Source organism: Pituophis catenifer, unplaced genomic scaffold (assembly GCF_029215685.1).
Source record: "Pituophis catenifer annectens isolate HBS135680 unplaced genomic scaffold, rPitCat1.0.hap2 SCAF_3, whole genome shotgun sequence".
In the NCBI taxonomy this organism is placed as follows: Eukaryota; Metazoa; Chordata; class Lepidosauria; order Squamata; family Colubridae; genus Pituophis; species Pituophis catenifer.
Genome location: NW_027256883.1, coordinates 112,063,806 through 112,083,296, shown reverse-complemented (window position 1 = coordinate 112,083,296; position 19,491 = coordinate 112,063,806). Strand labels below are relative to the sequence as shown.

Sequence of the window (19,491 nt, the reverse complement as noted above, 5' to 3'; positions counted from 1 at the left end):
ACTAAAAACCATTTTTTCTCTATGAGAAAAAGATGCCTATAAATGCATATAGAAAAAATGTTACAAAAATGAGAAGAGAAAAAAATACTGCATATGTATTTAAAGTAAAATATAGCTTCTATGAATGTAGCCAAAGAATGCAAGAAATAATTAAACTTCAAAGAGACAGAAGAAATGTGATTTTGATGAAAAGTTTAAAAAAAAATGGTAATGAGTTACTAAGTAAGGAGCCTATAATAGAATGGAACAGATGTGATGAAAAGATCTGGAATGAAAGTGAATCGATGGAATGCTGGAAGAAATTTTGGAGCTTTCTATTATATCAATTGTTAATATGTTTAATACTAGTTTCAAAGAAAAAAAATGGAAAGTCCTAAATGCTGTGAAAATGTTTGTTAAATTATCAAAGACCAAAGAACAGCAAAACTACAATGTAAACCAAGAAAAATTAACAGATTAGGAAAATGGAATTGACAAACAATAAACACTGGTAACATTATACATAGTAAAAATGTTAAAAATGGAAAAATGGCGAATATAGATAGTAAAATTGGAGATATGCTAATACATGAACATGATTTGTTCAGGGAGTAGCTGGGCGATGGTTTAATATGTGCATGAAGACTGCAATTCTTTTTGAAATCTGAAGAATGTTACTTTTCTCCTACACTAAGGGAAAGTTAGTAAAAGTGAAAGCAAAAAAACCCCAATTTAGGGGAATTAAAATGTGCCTGAAAAATATTTAGCAGAAATTTGAAAGAGAATAGAAAATAATGAGCAAAAATTGGGAAGAACATAATTAGTATGTTTTATCCAAGACAGGATGCTTTCCAAACAAATAGTTTAGAATTTTTATAATCCCTTATTGCTGACTTGTTTGGGTTGAATTTACAAAAAATACAATTAAAATGTCTAGAAAAGTCAGGTGTTATTTATCCATTAAGTACAACTGTTCAATGAAGGAATACAAAGAAAAATACTGATAATCCACGTTCTAGTGAAGAGGAGCTCACCATTATTTTGCATTAATATAAATGTGAAATTCTTGGTGCTCTCCAAGTTTGGTTGCTTGCTTATAGATGTTTTCATTATCCACTGTAAGCATTATACATAATCTATGTAAGCAAAGAATCAAGCTTAGAGAGTATAAAGAACTTTATAGGCCAATCATGGAATGGAATCAGGGTGGATAAAAATCAATGATTTTTTTAAAAAAATCAAAAAAATCAGATTTTTTAAAAATTTAAATCGGATTTTTTTGATTTAAATCGGATTTTTTAAAATAAAATGCTTTTTGAGGAAAATATATTACCATCCAAAGGTTATTCCATCATGAAATAAAGATTAGTTTTTTAATTATGTAGAATAAGGCTGTATATGTTTAATTTTTTTGGTAAATAAATCCCATTAATCCATTCACAAGATCATGTTCTTCCAGAGGTTTTTGTAAGATTATTGGGCAGTTTCTCTGCCTACAAGATATTATCATAGATGCTTGGTTTACTTTTGCAGTTCTCAAAACTGAATTTGACTCAGCAGAGATCACATGCCTCTTCTTCACAGCAAAAATGTTATAACATGAACAGAGTTGAGAAAAAGACCTCATTTGCTGAACCTCTTAGCCAAAGACTTAAGTGTTCCAGAAATAAAGACTAATGTTGTTGAAATTGCTAAATACTTCCGTAACAATCATTTTGCTGCAGCAGCTCTGAAAAGGATGGGTGGAACCAAGCTTCTCTTGAGGACTCAGGACGGTGTACAGCCAAGATAAAAAACATAGAATACAAATATTAAAAAACATTTAAAAATATATATAAATTTTGGCCTGAAAGTTAAGAAATCACAGACTGATTAAAAGAATTTAAAAATTTCTTAAGCCAACCCAGCTTGCTGGAAAAGATGGGTTTTAAGGGAGCGACGGAAGGCATTGAGGTCATGGATTCTCCTTATCTCCGGGGGCAACTGATTCCAGAGGGTGGGAGCCCCCACCAAGAAGGCCCTCCCCCTGGGGGTCACCAGCCTACATTGTTTGGCTGATAGCACCCTGAGGAGGCCCTCTCTGTGGGAGCGCATGGGTCGATGGGAGGTCGTCGGTAGCAGCAGGCGGTCTCGCAGATAGCTAGGCCCTATGCCATGGAGCGCTTTAAAGGTGATAACCAACACCTTGAAGCGCACCCGGAAGACCACTGGGAGCCAGTGCAGCTCGCGCAGGAGCGGTGTTACATGGAAGCGCCATGTTGCTCCCATCACTACCCGCACTGCTGCATTCTGGACCAGCTGGAGCCTCCGGGTGCTCTTCAAGGGGAGCCCCATGTAGAGAGCATTGCAGTAGTCAAGACGAGAGGTGACGAGGGCGTGAGTGACTGTGCACAAGGAATCCCGATCGAGAAAGGGCCGCAACTGGCGAATCAGGCGAACCTGATAAAATGTCCCCCTGGTAACAGCCGTCAGATGTTCCTCCAAAGACAGCTGCCTATCCAGGACGACTCCCAGATTGCGAGCCCTTTCAGTGGGGGCCAAAGACTCGCCCCCAATAGTCAGTGATGGAGTCAACTGACTATATCGGGATGCCGGGAGCCACAGCCACTCAGTCTTTGAAGGGTTGAGCTTGAGCCTGTTCCTCCCCATCCAGATCCGCACAGCCTCCAGGCACTGGGACATCACTTCAAGGGTATCGTTGGGGTGGCCTGGGGTGGAGATGTACAGCTGGGTGTCATCAGCGTACTGATGGTATCTCACTCCAAAGCCACGGATGATCTCACCCAGCGGCTTCACATAAATGTTGAACAGAAGGGGCGAGAGGACCGATCCCTGCGGCACTCCACAGATGAGAGGCCTCGAGGTCGACCTCTGCCCCCCTGCCAACACAAACTGCAACCGGTCGGAGAGAAAGGAGAAGAACCACCGCAACACAGTGCCTCCCACCCCCAACTCTTCCAGCCGGTGCAGCATAATACCATGGTCGATGGTATCAAAAGCCGCTGAGAGATCTAATAACAACCCCTGTCCCGAGCCCTCCAGAGATCATCCACCAACGCGACCAATGCCGTTTCCGTGCTGTGCCCAGACCTGAAACCCGACTGGAACGGATCTAGATAGGATGTTTCCTCCAGGAATTGCGGAAACTGTTGCGTGACCACACTCTCAACAACCTTCGCAATGAAGCGAAGGTTGGAGACAGGAGGATAGTTAGCCAATATTGCCGGATCCAGGGACGGCTTCTTGAGGAGAGGCCTCACCACTGCCTCTTTCAGGGCAGCGGGGAAGTGACCCTCACTCAACGAAGCATTAATGACGCCCTGGAGCCAGCCTCGTGTAACCTCCCGTAACCTCCCGCCAGTACCAACCAGGAGGGACACGGGTCCAATAAACATGTGGCCGCACTAAGTCTCCCCAAAATCCTGTCCACATCATCGGGAGTCATAGCATCAAACTCCTCCCAGATAACATTCTCAAGACTGTTCCTCGTCACCCTGCCCTGATCTACCCAGTCAGAGTCCAAATCCCCCCGGATCTGAGCGATTTTGTCATACAGGTATTGTCCGAAATCCTCCACCCTGCCTTCTAAGGGATCCTCCTGCACTCCCGGATGGAGCAGGGAGCGGGTCACCCTAAACAGGGCGGCCGGATGATTCCCTGATGACGCAATAGAGGCGGAAAAGTAGTTAGACTTTGCCGTCTTTATCGTCACTAGGTAGGCCTTAATATGCGACCTTACCAGTGTTCGGTCAGATTCAGCGAGACTGGCCCTCCAACCGCTCAAGATGTTAGATGGAACTCTGTGGTGGACTGTTTTGAGCAGTATATCAAGAACTGGCCTATTCTGATGACAGTTTGTGAAGAAAATCGAGATCAAATAGATGGCACTGTCACGGCCAAAATCCTCAACATTGGGCTTAAGAGAAATGTTGAACATATGCTGAGCATCCTGAAACCCATCTCTGAAGCTTTAAACAAAATACAGAAAAATAGCTGTTTTATTGCTGATGCTGTTGAAATTTGGAAGGAACTGAGTGAACACTTAAAAACAGAACTACACATGGACAGAATTAAATTACAAGCATTAAAAAAACGAATGGGACAAGTACTGTCTCCAGCTCATTTTTTGGCAAATATTGTCAATATCCAGTATCAGGGTCAAAACTTAAGTGCTGAGGAAGAGGAGTTAGCTATGACATGGGTATCCAGCAATCATCCATCTGTAATGCCAACTATAATAAACTTCAAAGCTAAGGGGGAACCATTCAAGAAATATATGTTTGCTAAAGATATTTTAAAGGAAGTCACACCAGTGAACTGGTGGAAGTCACTTAAGCACTTGGATTTAGAGACTGTTCAAGTAATGATTTAACTTTTAACAGCAGTAGCTTCTTCTGCAGTGTTGAAAGAATATTCTCTTCCTTTGGACTCATTCATTCTAAATTGAGAAATCGTTTGGGACCCGATAAAGCAGGAAAGCTTGTTTTTCTTTTCCAGATTATGAACAAAGAAGAAGATGAAGATGACGAGTGAGCTACAGAGGACAATATTTAAATTTTTCATGTGTAGGCTGGGCTGACAGTCTAAGTTTCTTAATATATATATATTTTGTTTAGCCAAATTAGTTAACAAACATGGATGTTTGTTTAAGCAAATAACATATGTTGTAATGTTATTGTTTCAGTTGAATAAATCTAAATTGTTATTATTAAAGTAATGATTATTTTTCTCCTTCCTAAGTACAACAGAAAAGTTGTCCAAATATGAATGATTAACCTATTAAACTGAGGATAAAAAAACTAATATGAAAAGTTGTTATTCTAAAAATCTTCATCTACTTGCATATTAAAGTTATACCAGCAAGAATTAGTCTTTATGTAGAAAACTATGATTTAAATCAAGCCTTACTGACTAGTGATTTAAATCATGATTTAAATCAGTTTGATTTAAATCAAATCCACCCTGAATGGAATGAATATAAAATGGCACTGGTATATAAATTGCTTCTTTAAGGCTGGAGTATTCTTTTTCCCTTTGATGATAAAATGCTGATATTTTATTGAAAGAGAATATTTTGTGAACAAATAGCATTATATCCGTTCAGGGCAACTGACATCAAGTATCAATAAAGGAGAATATTTGTATCTCAGGGTTGAAATAGGTATCCTTGGTGCTCTCTGACCTCTAACATCAAATATATCAAAATGTTCCTTCCCAAATCCTATTGCAGGAGATGACCAGGCTGAACCTGAGGGAGGGGGTCAAAAGCTTCGTAAGTAACAAGTCTCTGCGCCCCTGCCAGAAATCTAAGTCCACCTACCTTGAATAGTTTTTTTTATCTCCTGCTCATTTCCCTTGACCATTAGTTGGTCAGATTTTTGTAGAGAGCTTAAGCTTGCAATAAATCTTTATACTCATTTGAACTGCCTGAATTTCCTGATTTCACTGGCGTTTGACACCTATCTGATTTATTCACCAAATTGCAGGAATTAACAGAATCACTTTACCACCTTCAAGGAAAATTCTGGCAAATTACAACAGATTAATTTTTCTTAGGGTTCCTTCCTGCACACTAGAATAAAATAAGATCAGGGGAATGTTTAAATTTTTCTAATGTTTAATTTCTCATATTTATTATTTTTCTAAATAATTCAAGACAGCAAATATACCTAATACTCTTTGCTCCTATTTTCCCCACAACAACCCTCTATACAAATTACTACATACAGTGCCCTGGAATTATACCTAGTAAAAAGCAACTCAAAAATTACACTAAAGGATTCTCTGGAAGTCTACCTCTTCCAACTGCTAAGATATCAGTGAATTATAACTGACTATAAAATATCAGCAACTACCCACATTTACAATACACTATGTCTTTGGAGTGGGAGAACGTTTGGCTCTCATTTAAAAGGCAAAAGAAGCACTTAGAAATACTGGCAGCTTCCATGACCTTGGACTTTGGTTAAAAATATTTTTTAAAAAACTAACCATGATTTCATCTAAACATTTTAATAACCTTAACCTCTAGGTAGCATGATAAATACTTCACAATACTGGTATGAATAAACCCCAATAGTTACTCTATAATTGAGTTCTCAGAGATTCTAGGCCAAGGTTAAGTCTCCAGATATATGCAGCCTGCTATACCTCTCTGTTTCCCCAAAAACCTTCCTCTAAGTATATACTTCTCCTCTGCCTACTGCTTTACTTTTCCCTTGGTTTTCAGAGCATTTTCCTTCTAGAATCCTATTTTTCCCTCCCATCTGCGGCTCTATTTTTTTCATTGCCTACCTATTTTCTTTTATTCTAATGTTTTCTTTTATTTGTATCCTTTTCATGTATTTATAATTATGTTTACACTTGTATCTGTCATAAAATACATGCTTAATGAAATAAATAAAATTAAAAAAATAGTACTTTGATGTTTCTTGCGGAATTTTCCACTCTTGTATCTGTGTATTTCTTCCCTCTTCCTGACTTTCCATATTTTTTATTCTGATTTTTCAGTTGGTTCCTACTTTTTCATTATATCCAAAATGATACTTTCTCTCCTTCCTATCCATTCTGGGTTTCTTCTCACTATAGATTCAAATTGCTTTACCTCTCCCCCTTTTCTTGTTTTAAACCATTGCACATATTTTCTCCTATTACAAGAACTACCCTTGTCCCCCTTTTCTCAATCTTTTTTCTGTTGTCTGTTTTCTCAGCATTGAGGAACTCTTGTTTCCTCAATGTATAATCTCAGTCCCATCTCACCATCTACTGGAGGCCAAACAAACTACAGCATTTTATTTTTTTACTTTGCAAAAGGGTGAAGATGGAGAGAGGTCTAACAGTATTTATGTATTGAAAACAAAACAATTATATATACAAATGTCCCTTCTTACTTTGGAAGTGCAACTCTCAATAAGTCATGAAGCATTTAATGTGCTAATTGAACCAAGGCAAATTGCATACTCTTGATTTAGGACAAATTGGGGTTAGTTTGTTCTGTTTATTGCATTAAGGCAACAAGGGTGGCTAGTTTATGGAACAAGTTGTGTATATTTATGAAATTAGAATATCTCAATAATACCCAAGTCAAATTAAATACACACTAATATGTGGGACAAAACCAACCTCTGATTGGAAGATTGGAGCTTAAGTCAAATTAGAGGCTTCCCTTCTCTGAACATAACAGATGAGGTTTCTAGCCCTAATAGAAATTTTGGCTCATAATATGATGGCATTAGAGGAGGGTGGAAAATAAAAACATCTGAAGAACCACCTGAAATACCAGACTATGTAGGACCCATACTAATTAAAAGGTTGCAAGCTATCTCAAGCTTACAAAACCAGGATCCTATGTTAACCCATCAAGCCATGTATTATGTAAAGGATTCTAAACACATGAATTAATATATTTACATTTTTACATATAAATAGCCGAATACTCCACTTCTGTGGCAAAACTAAACATCTAACAGGGCAGTTCTAGAAGTAGCAGTAGCAGCAAAAAAAAAAAAAAAAAAAAAAAGAGGGGGGGAACACGGTGAAGTATGTGGCTTCTTTAAAGGGGACAGGCTGTGTCCGAGAAAATCACGAAGCAGAAATTGTGCTTTAAAACGCAACACACGTCCCAAACAGTCACAGGTGCAAGAGACAGAAATAGGTGTGTCACAAAGAGAGCACAAATAAGGAATGCGCTGTACTGCTAGTAACCTTAAGTGAAAGTATATCAGAGAAGCATCTGGCTTTTTAAATACTATCAGCATAAAGAAAGGCTTGTTGCATGCCTCAGGGTAAAATCGAAGCTTCCCGTTGCGGTCTGGATCCGAAGTCGCATCTTCTGCAGCTCGACAGAGTTCACGTCAAAACTCAACGGCCCTAAAAGCATTTCTGAAGATTCCCCCCCCCCCCCCAACAGTATGAAAGCGGGCACTCCTTGGTCTGGAAGGCGTCAAACGGAGGAGCCGCGTCTGGGCTGCCGGGAACGGCGTCCGGGGCGGCTGAGAGAGGCGCCCTTTTTCCCACCGACCCCCCGCCTAGCCCGGCAGGCGAGCCGAAACATGCCGGCTGGAGAAGTGTAAAGCCCGGGGCGGGCGGGGAAGAAAGAGAAGCGCCAAGAGCACCGAGTGGCGCCTCAGCCTTCCTCGGGGAGCCCGGCCAGCGCCGAGGGCCTTGCGGAGCCTCTCGCCCAGCCGGCAAAAGCAGACTCTCGACCACCCGCCAAAGCCCCCATCTCTTGCCCGCAGCTCCTTCGCTCACCTGCCGAGGAGGGAAGGGCGAGCGGGCGCCGGAGAAGAGGCAGTAAAAGGCAGCAACGGCTGGCCCAATCGCCGCCCAGCTCCCGACTTTCCTCCGCCGCTTCGGCTGCTCTCATTCAGTACCGGGAGCCGCTTAGCGGAGGTAGGGGAGGAATCTCTCCCTCCACACACGCGCGCCGCTCAGGATGGCAGGGGAGGGAAGGCAAGAAGGGCGCATGCGCCCACCATTCTCCTCTCCTGGAATTCGGCTTGCTGGAAAAAAAAAAAAAGCGCGCAGGCGCCGACCGCTCGAGCTCCAATGCGAGTGTAGAGAGGCCTAAAATCGAAGGCGAGAACAAGTGACAGCCTTTGACCGCATTGCGGGGGGGAGGGCTCGATTGGCCGTCGCTGAGACCTCCGTCTTTCCTCTGCGCTGCTTCCCCCCGCCCTTAATCCACCCCCCCCGAATGGTCTGAACGGGGTAACGGTAAAGTCAAGCGGTTCTGCTAGAGTCGGTTCCGCTCGAAGGAAAAACGCCCCCCTTCCAATTGGCAGGGGGAGTAGCCGCGTGAAAACGGCCGTTGTCCCCACCCCACCCCCGGAACGCGCTGACTGGCGTTATCTTCAAATGACAGAGAGCGGTTTTTCTTTTTTTCTCCCAGTACCATTTTGTCTGTCTTCGAGGAATTCCGTTGGAATCGGCTCCCCTCGCTTCTTGCCATTTGGTCTCCTTGGGTGGCGCCGGGGGCGAGAAGGTGGCAAACCGACGCCACGTGCTGTGTGAAAGCCTCCAAAGGCGCTGCGGCCAATGTAAAGCCTGTCAGCCAGCTCCCTTTCACAGCAGGGGCATTTCCCAGATAATGTGCTGCGGGAAGGCACACCTTTATGCTAAAGAGCGGTCGCTTCGCGGAACTTTGTCGTAGGTAAAACGTACTTTAAACCGAGAAGAAGGTTAAAAATACGCCCCACTGCATCAAGTGTCGGTGTATTTAGCGCTGTATTTTATTCAAGTACACGGACTTTCTGAGCGCTCAAAGCCAGGGGCTGAAGTGCTTGACCTGTTTATCCAGTCCCGCGTTGAGTGGTCTTCCTTCGCCTGGTCCTGGAGAACCTGGGACCCCCCCCCCCCGCCCCAAATTCACCCTGTGCCTTGGAAGCTAAACTGGGTGACTTTGAGACTATATTTTTTCCCCCAGCTTTAAGTACCCTGCAGGGCAGTTGTTAGGGGATGGGAAAAGCAATAAAATGCATTCCTGAACGAAAGGTGGGATATAAACCTCTAAAACTACATCGCTGTTTAAAATACTTGACTTACTGTGTTAATTTTTTTTTCTAGAAATGTGGGATGTGCAAATAGTTGCTATCTTGTAGAAGAAAATAGCTGAGTTGCCAAATATGTTGGAAAAAATATATTAGACTTATCTTTTAAATAATGGCTGTAGTTAAAGGGAAAAGAGCACTGCATATAATAATATCTTATGTAATTATAAAGCCATCAGTCCTTGTCAATTGCACTGATCACCATTCAAATAGAGTAATTCTAGAGGTTTATCTGCTAAGTTCCTGATACAAATACATCTGTCATCTTGTTTAAATCCTTACCATATGTTTTCCTATACACTTTAATCCTTGATAGTAATTAATCAGCTACTGTGGAAGACACCTGTTCTTTTTCATTTCCTTTTAACTATGGTTGGTTGTTAAAACTCCTGCTTTAGTAAGTTAAAAAATATCCAAAAATTAATAAATAAATAAATCTTGTATAACCTAACTCATGAATGTTTATTCTGCAATAACCATATAAAGATTAATTTTAGATGGCTTAAGTCTTATGCAAATGACAAAATTAGAGCTATATTTATTGGATAGCTGAAGGACATAATTAGAACCAGAGAGTATGTTTATCCTCAGCTTTTGACTATTTTGTGTCTTTCTTCTATATATTGCTCTGTGCTGTTCTTTAATCTGTTTTCTTCCAACTTTCTCTTTTGTTTTTAATCTCTCCTCCCGGCAACTGAATTAATTCAACTTTAACTTAAAATTCAGATACAATGTCTAGCTATGTTTGATACCACTTGACTTCAATTTAGCTTTCAGGTTTTGCAAATTACTGAATGTAAACTCACATAACATGAAATATAGTTGCTCAGTTTGTAATTCTCATGTTATTTATATTGGATTTGATCATAATTAAATTTGTAAAGTACAATGAATAGCAGAAAGCACCAGTAGGAAAATATATTTTAGATTTTATATGTCTTTAAGAGGATGGCTACAAGCTATGTATCATTTTTCACAGAACTGAAAATCTTCCTTGGTATAAATTTATAAATGATTGAATTACTTTAAGCAATAAGCTCTTATATCCAATGTGATTGATAAGGCTAACCTTACTGATTGAGTTAATTCGCATGCATATTAAAATATATAATGTTGAAGAGAATGTTTCATTCAGTGATCCCATAAACAATCAATCCTTACCTTTAACCAACATCCCTATGATTCTGTAGCTAAACTGATACCTAAAAACCTTGAATTCCCAGAGCTAGTGTGAACAGTTCCCAGATGCTTATTGTTAATCCTCTGCAGCTACCGTAGCTTGCACTCTTGCAGTTAATACTTATCTTCTTAGCACCTTATTACTCTTGGCATGACTGAGGATTCCAGACATCTTATATCTTGCAGTTGAGTTTGCAGTGAGGCTTATTTTTTTTAAAAAAAACAGGAATTAGGATCTAAAATTAAAACCTTAAAATTTTTCCTGCAATTTCCCTCTCTGAGCTTAAAATAATCGTATTATTATTGAAAGTTATTATTGAAACTTCTATAGTGATTTTAAATAGTTTTAATTCTTTTATTGCCTAATATGGTTCCTTCCTCATACTATTAATTGTTAGCTATTAATTGCTTTAGGAATTTGTTGCAGTGTAAACAAATTTTTATATTGTGCTAGTTTTTAATTGTATTGGATCTTGGACTGTAAATTTTTCATTTGAAGGTTATATAAAACCAAAAAAAACTTCCTTGGAAAATCAAAGCAACTTTATGAAATATTTCTCCCAGCCAAATCCAATAATGATTAAAATTAAAAGGGTTAAACAAAAATTATGACCATTTTACCCAAGGACCTAATCTTTTTTGATGTTAACCATGAAAAAGTTAAAAACACAGCTTTTGTGGTGTTAGAGATTAGATGAAAATACATTACATTTTCTAAAACATGGGCATTTTGTTCAGTTTTGCCATCTTTATAAGCATGGAAACAACATTTATGATGCAATTAAGATATATATTTTTCCCTTGGGCTATGGTTAATAAATGTTTTCTGTTTGCTTGTGCAATAGTCTTTTGGTAGGTAAATTGTTTTCATCCTGCAGAGTTTTAAATCTAAGGTATTGGTTTAAAAAAAATCCCAACTTTGCTGATACATCATATAAAATCTTTTCAATTTCTGCAATGCCCAGGGTGGGAATTAAGAGTCTTTAAAAATTATAGAAGCCCAATTTTTTGATTACTAAAACAGAAAATCTTCCAGAAATAGTTTTCCAGGTCCTACAGATGGAAAGTTCCCAGATTCAACCTGCAATTACATCTTAGTCTATAGAAAGGTATAGAGGCTTCCCTTTATATGAAAGACTAACTGCCCAGGACTTATCCAATAGATTCTAGATCCAGATCCAATAGAAGAGAATATATGGAGCTTAGGGTTGATCTGTGGAGTCCTTGATGCTCTCTGAGCTTGGTTGTTAGCTTGCAGATTCTTTGTTACCAGACTAGGTGACATCTTCAGTGCTAAGCAAAAAGATCTTAACAAAGATCTTGGCATTGGGAAGGATATCAGTAATGAAGAAGGGGAAATTTGATATAGCTGAATCATTAAATTGATACCAAAACGGATAACATCAATCTCCTTAAATGTAAATGGACCCAATTTGCCTAATGAAAGATTTTAACAAGCTCCAAATACATAAATCTGATGCTTGCTTACAACAAATGTATGTAAAGCAAGACTATGTTGACTTGTTAAATGGGGGAAAAAAATAAGTTGGGAATATATGGCATCAGGAAAGGCAAAGAAAAATAGAATAATAGTTATTAAATCACCTTCCTGGAAAGTATTGGAACAATTAAACAATAAAGAAGAATTTTATTACTGAAACGTAAGAAATAAAGGTAAAGTTTTAACATTGGCATCCTGTTACTCTCCAAATAAAGATGATGATAAAGCCATTTTGAGAATTCAAATAAATTAGGAAAACTTTTGGTGCATTAAATCAGAAAAGAGAACAAGAGAAGGATGATAAGATTGATAAATGAAATAAATTGTTATATAGAAGATGGAAATAATAGAAAAATAAATTTTTCCCAAGAATTCTAAGCATAAAATGAACCACAAAAAATGGAAAGCATGCATTAAAGAATCAGAAGTTAAAGAATTCACTGGAAAACAAATATTAAGCAACCAACCATATTACAATTCAAGTGAAAAAGAGACTTAAAACGGAAAGGTGCCAGATGTAGATGGATTTACAGCCAAATGCTAGAAAAATTTAGAAAACATATATAACTATGCTTTAAAAAAGGGAATGAACTGAAGAAATCTCAATCATATAGCTGTTTCTTTGTTGAAATTTGATTCTAAGATATTTGCTGTAGCTGTACATGTAATAAAATACATTCCCAAATTATATATAGAGAGCAGATAGGTTACATTCCAAAAAGAAAGATGATGTATAATGGCATCTAATGCATTTAACATTAGTAATAGCATTTAGAGTTATATACCACTTTGCAGTGCTTCACAGCCCTCTAAGCAGTTTACAGAGTCAGCATATTGCCCCCAACAATCTGGGTCCTCATTTTACTGACTTCAGGAGGATGGAAGGGTGAGTCAACCCTGAGCCTGGTGCAGGGGTGGGTTCTACTTACCTTTACTACCGGTTCACGACGGGATCGCACATACGCCAAACTTCTGTGCATGCACAGATCACCTATTATGACATCCGGGTGGGTGGGTGGAGCTTCCCCCCGGTTTTACTACCGGTTCACAAGAACCGGACTGAAATGGGGGCAACCCACCACTGGCCTGGTGAGATTTGAACTGCCAAATTGCAGTCAGCCGGCAGTCAGGAGAAATAGCCTGCAGTACTGCATTCTAACCACTCTTTTCTTTTCTTTCTTCTTTCTTTATTCAAATTTCTATACCGCCCTTCTCCTTTCGGACTCAGGGCGGTGAACAGCCAGAAATAAAACATTTTATATACAAAAGTTAGAATAAATTTAAAATAATTAAATAAATTTGGCCCATTAATTTAAAACATTCCAATTAAAAGCCATATCAGAATTTATTAAAACCAGTCATAAAATCAGGACAGCCCGGCTAACTGAAAAAAATAAGTTTTGAGGGCCCGACGAAAAGTCCGGAGGTCTGGGATCACTCGTATCTCGGGGGGTAGATTGTTCCAGAGGGTGGGTGCTACCGCAGAGAAGGCTCTCCCCCTGGGGGTCGCCAGCTGACATTGCCTGGCCAACGGCACCCTGAGGAGGCCCTCTCTGTGGGAGCGAACTGGCCGGTGGGAGGCAATTGGTGGCAGGAGGCAGTCCCGTAGCACTCTGCCACTGCGGTTCTATTAGAATACATTAATAAGAAAATAAATCAGAAAATATATTTTTAGGCATGGAAAAAGCTTTTGATAAGTTGGAATAGAGCTTTCTAAACATAATGACATGGATAAAACAGAAGTACATATTTTAAAAAATGAGGCAGTGGAACAACAATGTGCTCAACTCAATAGATTTTGAGAAAGCCATTGCTTTTCCTTTTGACTTATTTTTTTTAAAAATGATCAAGCTTAGATCTCGTACTGGTAATTGAATGTGCAGAGCATGTTACATTGGATAAGATCCATGCGTCCTTCAGAATTAGCAATAAACTTTAGCATGAAAAGTAATAAACGACAGCTTTAAGCCAAAAACTACTTCATTTGCAATATTTTTCTGAAGAGTTCTCCAGTGAAAGATGAACCAACCAACCAACAAAAAACCCTCTATTGATTTAAAAGCCAGGAGATGTGTTAAAAAGATTTAAAAACAAATCAAGATTCCAAAAGCAACCTTTACATATACTGGAGTAAACAAGCAAACAAATTGAATCAAAGGTTATATGCCAAGTCATACAGCAGTAAGATAGAATAATACACAGTAATAAAATATATTACTTTTGTGTGGAATTAACAGACAGGTGCTCAATAAAGCCTAGTGTTTAAATACTGATATTGAGAGAATTGCTCTAGAAAACTGGGAGCATAAATATTCTGCAGTCTTTGCCAAATAATAAACTACTAAAACCCTGATAAGCACCTGTGGAAAATTAGGGCTCAATCTATCAACATTGCCAAACTTTATAAACAGTGAAAGGACATGACTATATTCTGTCACATTGCTACTTGTCTGAGGCTTACTGTCATAATATTCTTAAAAGACATTCCCATCAGAAAGCCTGAGAAGAACAGTCATTGTCTCTCTTAAGCCAATAATGCGGAATTCATTTTTCTTAAAGATCTTAACGTTATTTCTATCTTGTGATTAAACTCTGTAATGACATCCAAACAAATCATGATACAGCATGTTATTAAAATAGGACATTTTCAAAAGCTGCCTACAATTCAGAACCGAATATAAGAACGTATAAATTCAATTTGCATATGACACATTAGCTGCAAAGCCAGCAATGCAGATTTAAAACTAGTCTACTAATCTGCAAAGTGAGAACTCCAGAGTTATGGCAGCACAACTGAGGAAAAACTATAGCAATAAAGCCTGGAGAATAGTTTCTGAGAAAGATTTTATTCTTAATCCATGGGCAAGGTCATATAAAAGTGACTCATAAAACAGGTGCATCTAAGTTATTTACAGCTTTAAAAATCAATGCCAATGCTTAAATTTCATCTATTACTTTTGAATAATTGAACTCCACCCTTGGAGTTATAATTGTAATCTTTAGAGCATCTTTTAACTATGTTTGGAAATGGACCAGAAACCAACTTAGCTTTTTTAAAAAATATAACCATTTTATTTCTTGGGATTTATTTTGCTGCTCTCACGAATGTACTATCTTGAAGTCATTACTGGCTTCATTGTTACAGAAGACATGTTCAGGCATGACTGTTATTTATTCAGATGAAAAAAATCCAAAATGACCAGAGTTGAAAAGTTGAATGTCTTTCTATTTGATTTATCGGTCCCATAGCAGTAAAACTGCAGGCAAATCTTATCTGATTAAAAATGCTGTAATTTTTTGTTATTCAAGGATTAGAAATATTGCTTCAATATGATCTAGGCCAGTGTTCCCCAACCTTTCCAGCTTTGTGGAGTGGGGGGGAGGGGATGGTTCTGTGCAAGCAGTGGGTGCATGCACGCAGCTACATTTGCACAAATGTAGCTTCGTGCATATCGCCCGCGGCTAACACAAGTACAGTTGTGTGAGTATGTGCACACTCACTGACCTCTTCCACAGCCCAGTTCAGAACAGGCCAAGGTCCAGTAGTGGGCCGCAGCCTGGGGATTGGTAACCCTTGGTCTAGGCTATGAGTTTCCCAATGGCCATTTCACTCCAGTTGCTTTGGTGGTGCCTCTTTCCATACTATTATAACATTTTCATCAGTAGATCTCCAATGATTAGTCTTGTGTTCCAGTCAGCAAGATATCACTGCAAGGGAGGAGGAATCCTGCTTAAAATTTTGCATTATGGCCCAAGATTTTAACAATAGATTTTATTGATTTATTTATATTTTTCCCATTTCTTAATTGCCCATCTCCCTTAGAGGGAGATCTTCTATATATCTTCTATAATACCGGTACCAGTAAGTGTACAAAATGTTTTCATCTCATCACCTTATTGACTCTCAAACTGTTTTTGGAGCAAATATTATTTACTTAGTGTAGTTAAGTGTTTTGAGATATTTTTTGTAATTGGTATATTGAAAAAGAATTATATCTATATCCATATCTATCTATGAAAGGTTAGAAGAAAGATATGAGTCCCTGTTTGGTTGGTGCTCCTTTTGGGCCTTTGAACAGTTAGAGGCTGAAGAGCATCTGGCAATTTCTGTCCTATGTGTTGAAACCTATGTGAGGCCTCTGGAGGATTGGCAGAGAAGAGCTGAGCTATGACTGCTGGCACACCAATCAAGTCTTTGGTAGCTGGCGGTACAGTGCAGTAGCAGTGATGGACCTAGCAGTGTTGGAGATGCTTGCCAGCCAGTCTTTGTGAAAGATGCAGTAGTGGCAATAGTGGTGGATCCTTGTTGAAGGAGAGACATTTGGATGTAGTAGAATGGTTATTTTTTTAAAAAAGTGGGTGGACTACACAAGGGTGCTTGGTGGGCCACATGTGGTCTGCGATTTGTGCATTGTGCAGGCTGTGTTGCACATGCATTTGTGTGTAATCCTTTTTGGGCCTGCCTTGTACACTTGAAAAGTGTAATGTCTGAATTCAGTCTCATTCCCCTCTCAGATTCTTCCTCCTCAACATGGAACATTATCTGTATAATGCACAGTCTGTATAAAACACAACCCTCTCAGCTTTGTTATTTTAGGAGCTGCAACTCTTGCCCTTTTGAATAAGCCAACTTCTCGAGAAAAACATTGCAGGAGCAGCAGGCTGGGATTGCTTTGGTGAATAAATCTCCAGTGATGTCACTGGCATTATCCCCAAATGCCCATAATTCCGAGAATCATACTCCATTTTCTCCCACTCCACACTAGTGCAATGGACATATTTATTTACAGGGTAACTGATTTTTCCTGCCACATAAATTGTTTGAATGCTGGGAAAATGAACATCCCTACACCAAAGGCACTCAGCTGTGAAAAGTTCTCGGGATTCACTAAAAAGCAATGAATAAGTAACACAATTAATTTGGGGAAAAAAGAAGAGAAAAAAATCAGGTTTACCACAATAGGTAATATTGTAGGTAGTAGGAAATGCTCTAGGTCCATCTAGTGGAAAAAAAAAAAATTGAGTTTCAGTTTTTTGCAGAATGATGCTTGAGGAGAAAAAAAAAAGCTTTCCTTCTAAAGGACAAATAAATTTAACTGAAGTTTATTGTAAATGTCAAGGCACTAAGACAGGCCACCCATTCATTGGCAACCTGTGGGCCCATCAGTGAGAATCTCTTGAGTTCTAGGAATCCTGAGCTAATATTTTCAAAGGTACACACAATGCCATCAAAACCAGCAGGCTTTGAAGGGTGCTGCTTGTTCTTCTGAAAATGTCAGCTGTGAATTATCATGATTTTGCAATGCTTCCACCCACAAACTATAATACCATCCTGGCTTTCATCTCTCAAACAGCTATTCCTGGGAGCAGAGAAAGCTGATTGAATACAGAGTAATGTGTATGGGAGTACCTCTCAGGACCTTGGAGGTGCCCACCTACACATGAAACAATTCAGTACTGTAAAATGCATCTATTCATGCTATCTCTGCTGTACCAGGAATTCATTTCTTTTCTGAGTACTCAATCTCTTTAAAATTACTTTGCCTTTATCTTTTTAGTACATTGATGACGGATTAATAGAGTGCTTAGAATTCTTTGCTATTTCCTCCCAAAGTAATCTTCATCATATTGTTTATGTCCCAGAAAAAATATGGGCTGTTGTTAACACATATAACCTGCCTTGCCTCTGTGAGTCAAGATTGTGCATTGGGGATGGGGGGGGGACCTTCCACCATATTATCTTTACAATAACTCTGAAAAATATATTGGGCTGAAAGACAGTCATTGGACCAAAGCAAACCAGGCATTCCACCCAGCTCTATTATTACCCAAGAACTATTCCGATAATGTCTCACAATTGTCTTGATCTGAGCTCTGAGGGAACACCAAGAAGAGACTCCTTTCATTGAACTCAGAGATCTATTCTTGACCAGAGCTCCCCTGCCTTCATTCTTGCCTCCCTTTGTTTTCTTACAATAAAGGGGTAGAAGATCCAAACTATACTGCTCAAAAAAATAAAGGGAACACAAGCAGAAGACATTTGAGATCTGAATGAATGAAATAGCCTTATTAAATACTTCGTTCTTTACACAGTAGTTTATACACTGTTCAAACAAGTAAAGGGAACACAAAACTACTGTATGTAACGAACAAAGTATTTAATAAGGCTATTTCATTCATTCAGATCTCGGATGTCTTCTGCTTGTGTTCCCTTTATTTTTTTGAGCAGTGTAGTTTGTCTCACTGGGAAGAGCAGCCCGAGATTGGAGGTTAGAAACGACAGAATTTTAGACTTAATAAACTTACTCACATGGTTCATTATTGAATATACATAGTAAGGCATTGTTGTCAGTTTCTTGTTCATCATCTAGAGCTAATGATGCCAGCCATTGTCTCCCAGGGGAAAGAAAAATATGTGTTGAAAGCTGTCATATGAATGGCGGGAGTCTGAAATTATTTGCAAAGCACCCTCTCATCTTTCAATATAATTTTCCAGGATCTTGCTTCAGGTTCATTGTTGTTTGGTATAATGAACAAACTTCAATATTAGTATTTACTTATCGAAACAAAGAAACAGATTGACCTGGGAAGGCAAAAAAAGTGGGAATGGGAGCAACTTCCAACTTCCTGCTGGCTTCCCCATAGATTTTGCTTGTGGGAAACATCATGAGTTGAGGGGTTGGGTCCAGACTTAATTCACTATTCTACACATTGAGAAAATCCCCTGCGTTTTGTTCCTAGTAAATGATACAAAATCCCATCCTTAGCTACATTTTTTCTTGATGGGAAAGAAACAGCTGTCACCCTAATTTTAGTCTAGATCCAAAACAAGGGGAAGGAATAGCAAGAGCAAAAAATATCAAGAGAGGAATGGAAAATACAGTCACCAATGACAGTTGTCAGAACAGTTGTCATAAATCAAATGAGACTCCAAGTATTTATCATGGAGTCCTGTCTCGTTTCCTCTCATCTCCTTATGACTCATGCAGATAAAAGACTATTGTGATGCTGTGTAGGGAACTGCCGACCATTTTTCTAAGTCTAGCCAAATATAACAGCAGAGTTTCGTAGGAAATATAATTTGTGAATTGGAATGACCAGAGTTCGAGTTTCACTTTATATTGGCTAATACTGGGAAAGTAAGGAATGGGAAATATGGCTTCTTTGGGGAGGACAACTGAAGTCCCTGCATTTTGGTTTGGACATGCCTCCCTGATAAAATTTGGTATTTAGTGCAATGGCTTTATAATATCTTCTCCAATCATATCAGTTTCACAGTATTTA

At 38.9% G+C, this 19,491-nt stretch overlaps 1 protein-coding gene across 2 annotated transcripts in view; it reads right to left on the bottom strand.

The window, feature by feature from the left end:
* RALGPS2 (Ral GEF with PH domain and SH3 binding motif 2) overlaps window positions 1–8,398 on the bottom strand; it is an 86,706-nt gene extending 78,308 nt beyond the window's left edge. For both annotated transcript variants that reach the window (XM_070939244.1, XM_070939245.1), the window contains exon 1: window positions 8,230–8,398. The gene's annotated coding sequence lies outside the window, so the exon portion shown is untranslated. The remainder of the gene's footprint in view (window positions 1–8,229) is intronic.
* Between the last annotated feature and the right edge of the window lie 11,093 nt (window positions 8,399–19,491).